This window comes from Triticum aestivum, chromosome 1B (genome assembly GCF_018294505.1).
Source record: "Triticum aestivum cultivar Chinese Spring chromosome 1B, IWGSC CS RefSeq v2.1, whole genome shotgun sequence".
NCBI lineage: Eukaryota > Viridiplantae > Streptophyta > Magnoliopsida > Poales > Poaceae > Triticum > Triticum aestivum.
Window position 1 is genome coordinate 657,936,132 of NC_057795.1, and position 6,764 is coordinate 657,942,895.

Sequence of the window (6,764 nt, forward strand, 5' to 3'; positions counted from 1 at the left end):
TTGCTGCAGTCAAACTCCACCACCCCCTTGTTGATAATGATGCATATGTAGTTAGTTCTGATGTAAGTCTTGCTGAGTACAATTGTACTCACGTTTGCCTATTTTATGTTTTTGCAGAGAGACTTCAGTCTCGCTAGTAGTTCCGTGTGGACTTCGACATTTAGCTTGTTACCTCAGCTACGATCTTGTGCCCTCGGCAGGATCTGGTAGATAGTCAGGCTTCTCAGCCCTTTTTCATTTGTAGATGTCTGTACTCAGACATGTTAAGCTTCCACGTGTGCTTTCTTTTGTATGCTCTGAATGTTGGGTCATGAGACCCATGTTTGTAATATCTCGCTCCTCGGAGCCTAATGAATAAATACTTGAGTCGTAGAGTTATGTTGTGATGCCATGTTGTATTTACACATATCGAGCATATTGTGTGTATGATTGAAATGCTTGGTATGTGTGGGATCCGACAAACTAGTTGTTTATCCTTGGCAGCCTCTCATATGGGGAAATGTAGTCTAGTGCTTCCTGAGCGATAGTAGTCCGCTACAGCCCGGTTCATCGGAGTCCTGCTAGCCCAGCACTACTGCTCTGGACACTTGACTGGCCGGCATGTGTTCCACTTCGTTCCTGTGTCTGTCCCTTCGGGGAAATGTCATGCGGTGACATCCCGAGTCCTGCCTAGCCTGCTACAGCCCGGGTTCCCGGAGTCCTGTTAGCCCAGTGCTACAGCCCGGATTCACACGCTGCTGACCGACATGCTCGATGTGATTCATGTATGCCTGTCCCCATGGGTTAGCGCCACTTTGGGTTCACGACTAGCCATGTCGGCCCGGGTTCTCTGTCATATGGATGCTAGCGACACAATCATATACGTGAGCCAAAAGGCGCAAACGGTCCCGGGCCATGGTAAGGCGACACCCGTGGGAATACCGTGCGTGAGGCCGCAAAGTGATATGAGGTGTTACCGGCTAGATCGATGTGACTTGGAACCGGGGTCCTGACAGCTTTGGTATCAGAGCCTGACTGCCTGTAGGATTACCAAGCCAAACCGGTCGAAGTTGTGTCTATAAATGCTTTAGTTATGTAAGGGAATTGATTGTGGAAGGGAACATAAGGCTCTTTTTACTCCTTATACCTCATGGCCTTCTGATCTGAGTCATCCTCTTCTCTTCTACGGGGATTAAGAACTAGGCCTTCTCATCTATCTATTAGGATGACGTGTTACTAATCCATAGACTTTTAAGATTGTTGGTTTTACGCCCCAGCTCAGTTCCTACTATTTCTGTATGTTAACTGTTGATCTCAGAATCTTGTTATGTTGTTGTAGAGTGGTTATGCCACCATTTTTGCAGGATGTCTCAAATATTTTTGAGCATTTACAGCCGTTATGCTGTCCGAGTCATCCCAGGTTTCTAAACTATCTGATGCATTTGCAAATCCCTTCCTTCCGTTCCTGATGTCCTTTTGGGCCAGATTAAGCACACTAGTCGGTGAGTTGAGGTACCCTATTGCCTCGACATATATGTTGGAGTTATTATTATGACCCTAGGTGTCTGGAGTATCACTTAGTAATCCAGCCATGCTTGTGTCCCCAGTGTGATGATTCTGGCCGTCATTCTCGAAAGCATCCCGTGATGCCACTTAGTAGTAGGTATTCTATTCCTAGGTTCTTGAACCCGAGATTCACACTACCTACCTCATGTTGATAGTGTTGCTAGTTCCTTCAGGATATTAGTAACCTTTGCGATAGTCTTCGAGGTCCGTGGTACATCATTCTTCTAAATACCATGAACCATTCTTGGCAGAAGTTCCTTGAACCAAGAGATCACGACAAGAGTGCTCTTGATGGGTTCTCCATTCTATTTTGCGACTCTGCCAGTTCAACCTCTCTGCATGGGTTATCCGGAAGAAACCTGTTGAACTTGGTTCGACATACTAATCTATGCATCCACAACTCAAATAATCTTATGTTCTCTGAGTTGTCCCCCTTCAGTTATATTCCGACCTTCATCTATCAATTGATAGTCAAGAGTATGTGTGCGATCGTGTTCATCGATGCCTATTATTCTTGTGGCCCGTCAAGCCATTCTATTCGGGAATGACTAGGAGAAACAAACTCCAGTACCTCATCCATATCTAGGATTGGGTCAAAGCAACTGTATTTCGCAGATCAAAATGCCAATCCAGTTTCTGCTCTGCTCTATCTTGGAGTGTTACCATTTTTGTGTCAAGAGTGTCATGAGAATTGCACCACCTCTTATGAATTCTTGACGCAGTAATACTTCTTGCCATCATTGTTCATTCCTCGGTTTCCGTGTTATTGTAACCGGAAATGCCGACAAGTGTACTGTGATGTGTGAAATCAATACTCCTAGCAACCTCGTTGCTTGGTAGTAAATGGACAATAATTTCATTCTTAGCGTGTTGGTTATTGAATCATCATCCTAAGATTGATCGTGCTACCTAGTCCGTTTTCCTGGTGCACCCTTCGATCAATGAGTTAGGATTGTGTCAATCCCCTACTCTTCTGGTCATATCGTCTTGCCCTGAAAAGCAAGATTGTACTCGAGCCTAGTAATATATCGGTGGTTCGTGACTTCCAAATATCTTCTTGGAAGTGCTACCAGGTTGTCACCTGACCGCTATGTTAAGTTCGTGATCAAGTTGGTTTCTTGTAAACCACCCCTTCTCCAAGAATCCGTGTTGGATATCCCTGAGCTGGTTGGATAAGCTAAACAACAACTTGGAGAGTTGGAGGATAAAAGCTTTGTTGAACTTAGTTCATCACAAAGGGATATCCTTGAGTATGCGTGTGTGTTGAAGAAATATGATATCTTCATCGAATGATCCCCGTGATCAGTTGTTGAACCTATTGTCTTATCAAACTTTGACTTGAGTATGGGCTATTATTAAGTCAAATCAGAACCAACGATGTTCGTAATGTTGTCTTACTCGTGCTTGATCCCTCGAGCATACCCCATTACATCTTTTGGTCTGACCAATGCTATCACCGTGTTCACATGATGGCGGAAGTCCAGTGATATGGAAATTCCGATGAGTTGTTGTTGAGCCCATCAGCAGCATTTTGTCTCCCCCATGATTCATGTTGAACATCAACCTAGTGTTGGAAACTTTGTAAGCAATGCCTTCGCGTTCCGTTCATGAAGCTTATTCTTGGATGGAAGAAGTGACTTCCTCGAATTCATGTGCTTTAGGTGTAAGTTGCCGCCATGAGTTCGAGAAAGATTGTTTTTGTTTCCTCTAGAACCATCCCAAGTCAGTCATGCATATGTGCGAAGTATTCTATGGGTTGGAGACTTGCAACCTTCATTCTATATGTATCCCTAGCACACCAAGCCACTGATTGATTTGCTCAAGGAAAAGGAGCGTGTTGTGCTAATTCTAGATCATGCACAAGATTCCGTTATCCTCGATGATGGTTCCCAACCAGAACTCGGTAGTATTTTTATTATAAGTCTACTACGTGGTCATGCTTGTCTTGGACAACGTGTCCACGGGTTTGTAGCAGAACCATCTCATGTTTTGGAGCTTGCTATCGTGTTTCATTCCCCGAGAATCTCGCAACTCCATCTCGTCGATTTGTGTTGCAACTTTTCTTTTCAGACATGTGAGTCTGAAGTATCCTGTTTCTAACCAGATCTGAATCTCAGGCAGATATGATGGTTGGAACATTTCCGACATTTGCATTTTGTTCCCAGCTTGCACCGCCTTGTGCCAAATTCCTTTGGATTGCCCTTCTCAGCAATTGTTGTTCAAGATCATCTTCAGAGGTGGTCCAACCATGGGTCCCATCCATTTCCGATGATAAGCAAAAGTCATCCATTGCGTTGTCTTCAACAAGGTAGTCCACATCATCCATTTTAGTCGGAATATGCCATTCTCCCGAGCTCCTTCAAGTAATCGATTGCAAATTGCCCTGGGCTGGTATGAAGATTTTCAATGATCTCTGTATCAAAAGTAATTCTTTTTGCCACTTAAGGAATAATTCTACGAGTCACCTTTCCTAAGGTGCCCCGTTATGGAATAATGGCAACTCTTCCTTGCTATTCTGAAACCCTCGTCAAATTGCTTCTTCCGTCTCTCCTAATGCATGTTTTGCCTCTCAGCTCGAGAGATGTTGCTATGTCTCATTCCGTTAGTTGATCCTGAGTTGTTCGATCCTCGAGAAGATCGATTCTTCTAGAGGTTTCGTTCCCATATCGTTGTCATGTTGGTAGGAGTTTCTGGAGCAAGACATCGATTCAATGATGGTGATAGAATCAACGTTCTTATGAAGTGCAACTTGGATCGTGAAGATTATGTTAGGTTGTGTTTCCCCTTCACCTTACCCTATGCTTGAATCTCGGGACGAGATTCTTGTTTACTAGGGGCGACTTGTCACATCCCTAGCTTCTGGTGCTGCCTAGTGTTTGCATCTTGCTTGCATCATGTTTAACTTTCATCGAAATCTGAAATGGGGATTGCCTAAACCCCTAGCATCAAAGGAATTCACTAGGTTCACCTAAAATATTTTCAGTAATCCAAATGGCTTTCAAAAATGTTCATCATTTATGGAAAATGCTGTAAACAGTACCAGAGGTGATGCACATTTTTCCATGACATATTTGGGCTCTGAATTAAATCATACTTTATTTGTATTTGGGCATTTAAATTTTATATATTATTTTAAATGTCCAAATATTCATGAACTGAAATGTTTGCTGTTGGGAATAATCCAAACAGTGGCCATAAGAAGTCTCATGATTTTTTGAAAATGCTCTGGCATTTTTAATAAAGTCAAAACAAAATAGAATAAATAGAAAATGGAAAGAATTAGGAAAGAAGAGAGAGAGAGAGAGAGAGAATAGCTCACCTAGCCCACCTGGAGGCCACTTACCTGGCCCAGCCCACCCCGAGCCGCCACCGTCTCCCACCTCTCGCCAGTAGGACGAGAGGCGTGTGGCCACCGTGCGCGCCCACGCGCCACGGCCACCTCCTGCTTCCACCGATGCCCTCCGCGCCCCCAGACGGCGCCACGCACCCCCCGGATCCCTGCCACTCCTCCCCTCCCCGTTTCCCCTCCTCTCCCTCGCTCTCTCCCGTGATGGCGACGCGGCCATGGATGCGCCGCCCTGAACCACCACGGCCACAGCCACCCCCTCGCCCCTCTGACGTGCCCATGAGCTCCGCTCGGACCCCAAGCCCCTCTACGTCGACCCACTGAAGCCCGGATGCCCCAAGGCGATGCCGCAGCTCCTTCCCTGACAAAGGCCGTCGAATGCCGCCGTCCGATTCGCCCTCCCCGCCGTCTCCCCGAGCACGCCGACCTGCTCTTCGAACTCACCGTGAGCCCCTGTCCATTTCCCCTCTCTCCCCGTGCCCGTCCATGCCTTCTAACCACCGAGGCTGTCGGAGCCGACAGCTCCTCGCCGCCGGTCATGTCGCCACCGCGACTACGGCCGTGCAAGCACGCGCCCGAGCTCACCGCTGCACTCGCCGTACTTCCGCGAGTCGAACACGATCGTCCACGGCTCTTCCCGTGCCCCGCACCGCCCACACCATTGTTGCCCGAACTCCGGCCGCCGCAAAAGTTGCTGCCGTCGTCGATTTAGTCCACTCTGGCGCGAGTTGTTGCCTCCGTTGGATGCGCGAGACTCCCAGCTTTCCGTAGCCGCAAACCGCGTCCAAAAGCGAGCCCTGTGGGCGTTTTCCGTAGCCCTCCGCCGCGTCCGTCGTCGCCGGTGTCGAGCCGCCGACGAGTTGACCTTGTTGACCCCGGGTGGGCCCAGTTCGACCCCCTGGGTCTGTGACAGGTGGGGCCCGGCCCTATTAATTAGTTAGGATTAGTACAAATTGTTTTAGCTAAACTAATGACACTGACACACAGGGCCCACAGGTCAGTTTGACCTGGACCGCGCCCGTTGACCGATGACGTCACACTGACGTCATGCTGACGTAGTAATGCTTTTCCTGGATTTATTCTTATTCAGAAATTCCAGAAAATAGTATAAACTTCAAAAATTCATATAAATTCAACCGTAACTCCAAATGAGATAAATTATATATGAAAAATGATCAGAAAAATCCAATCTATCCATCTGTACCATTTTCATGCATGTCAGAACAATTTATGACTACTGTTTAGGACAAATGGAATGAATGGCATTTAAATAACTACATGTGGGGTTTGAATTTGAATCTTGGATTCAAACCAACTTAATTTAACTTGCTGCTAGTTGCATTAGCTCAAACCACAGCATATTGCCATGTCACATTCATGCATCATATTGTTGCATTGCATTGATTGTGTTCTTTCTCAGTTGCCGGTGTTTGTCCCCTCTCGATAGACGTGGTTCCGACGATGAGATCAATGACACCGATGAAGAACTATATAATCTTCAGAAGTGCCAGGCAAGCAAAACCCCCTTGTTCATTCCGATATAATCCCACTCTCTCGCACCTGCTCTATTTTACTGCATTAGGACAACAATGACTCATGTGTTACTTGATGCGGTAGCTGAACCCCTTTATCCTCTGCATGACCTGTCATTCCACAGTAATTAGATGAAACCCACTAGCATGAGTAGGAGTTGTTTGAGCCCTGATGTGCCTACTCATTCATGCTTGTTTGTCATGCCTGCTATTGCTTAGAGTTGTGTCAGGTCTGATTCATCGGGAATGAATTGGAAAGTGGTGAACATGTCCTACTGTGTGTGAGCTAAGTGTGTGAACATGATTTGGTAAAGGTAGCGGTGAGAGGCCATGTAGGAGTA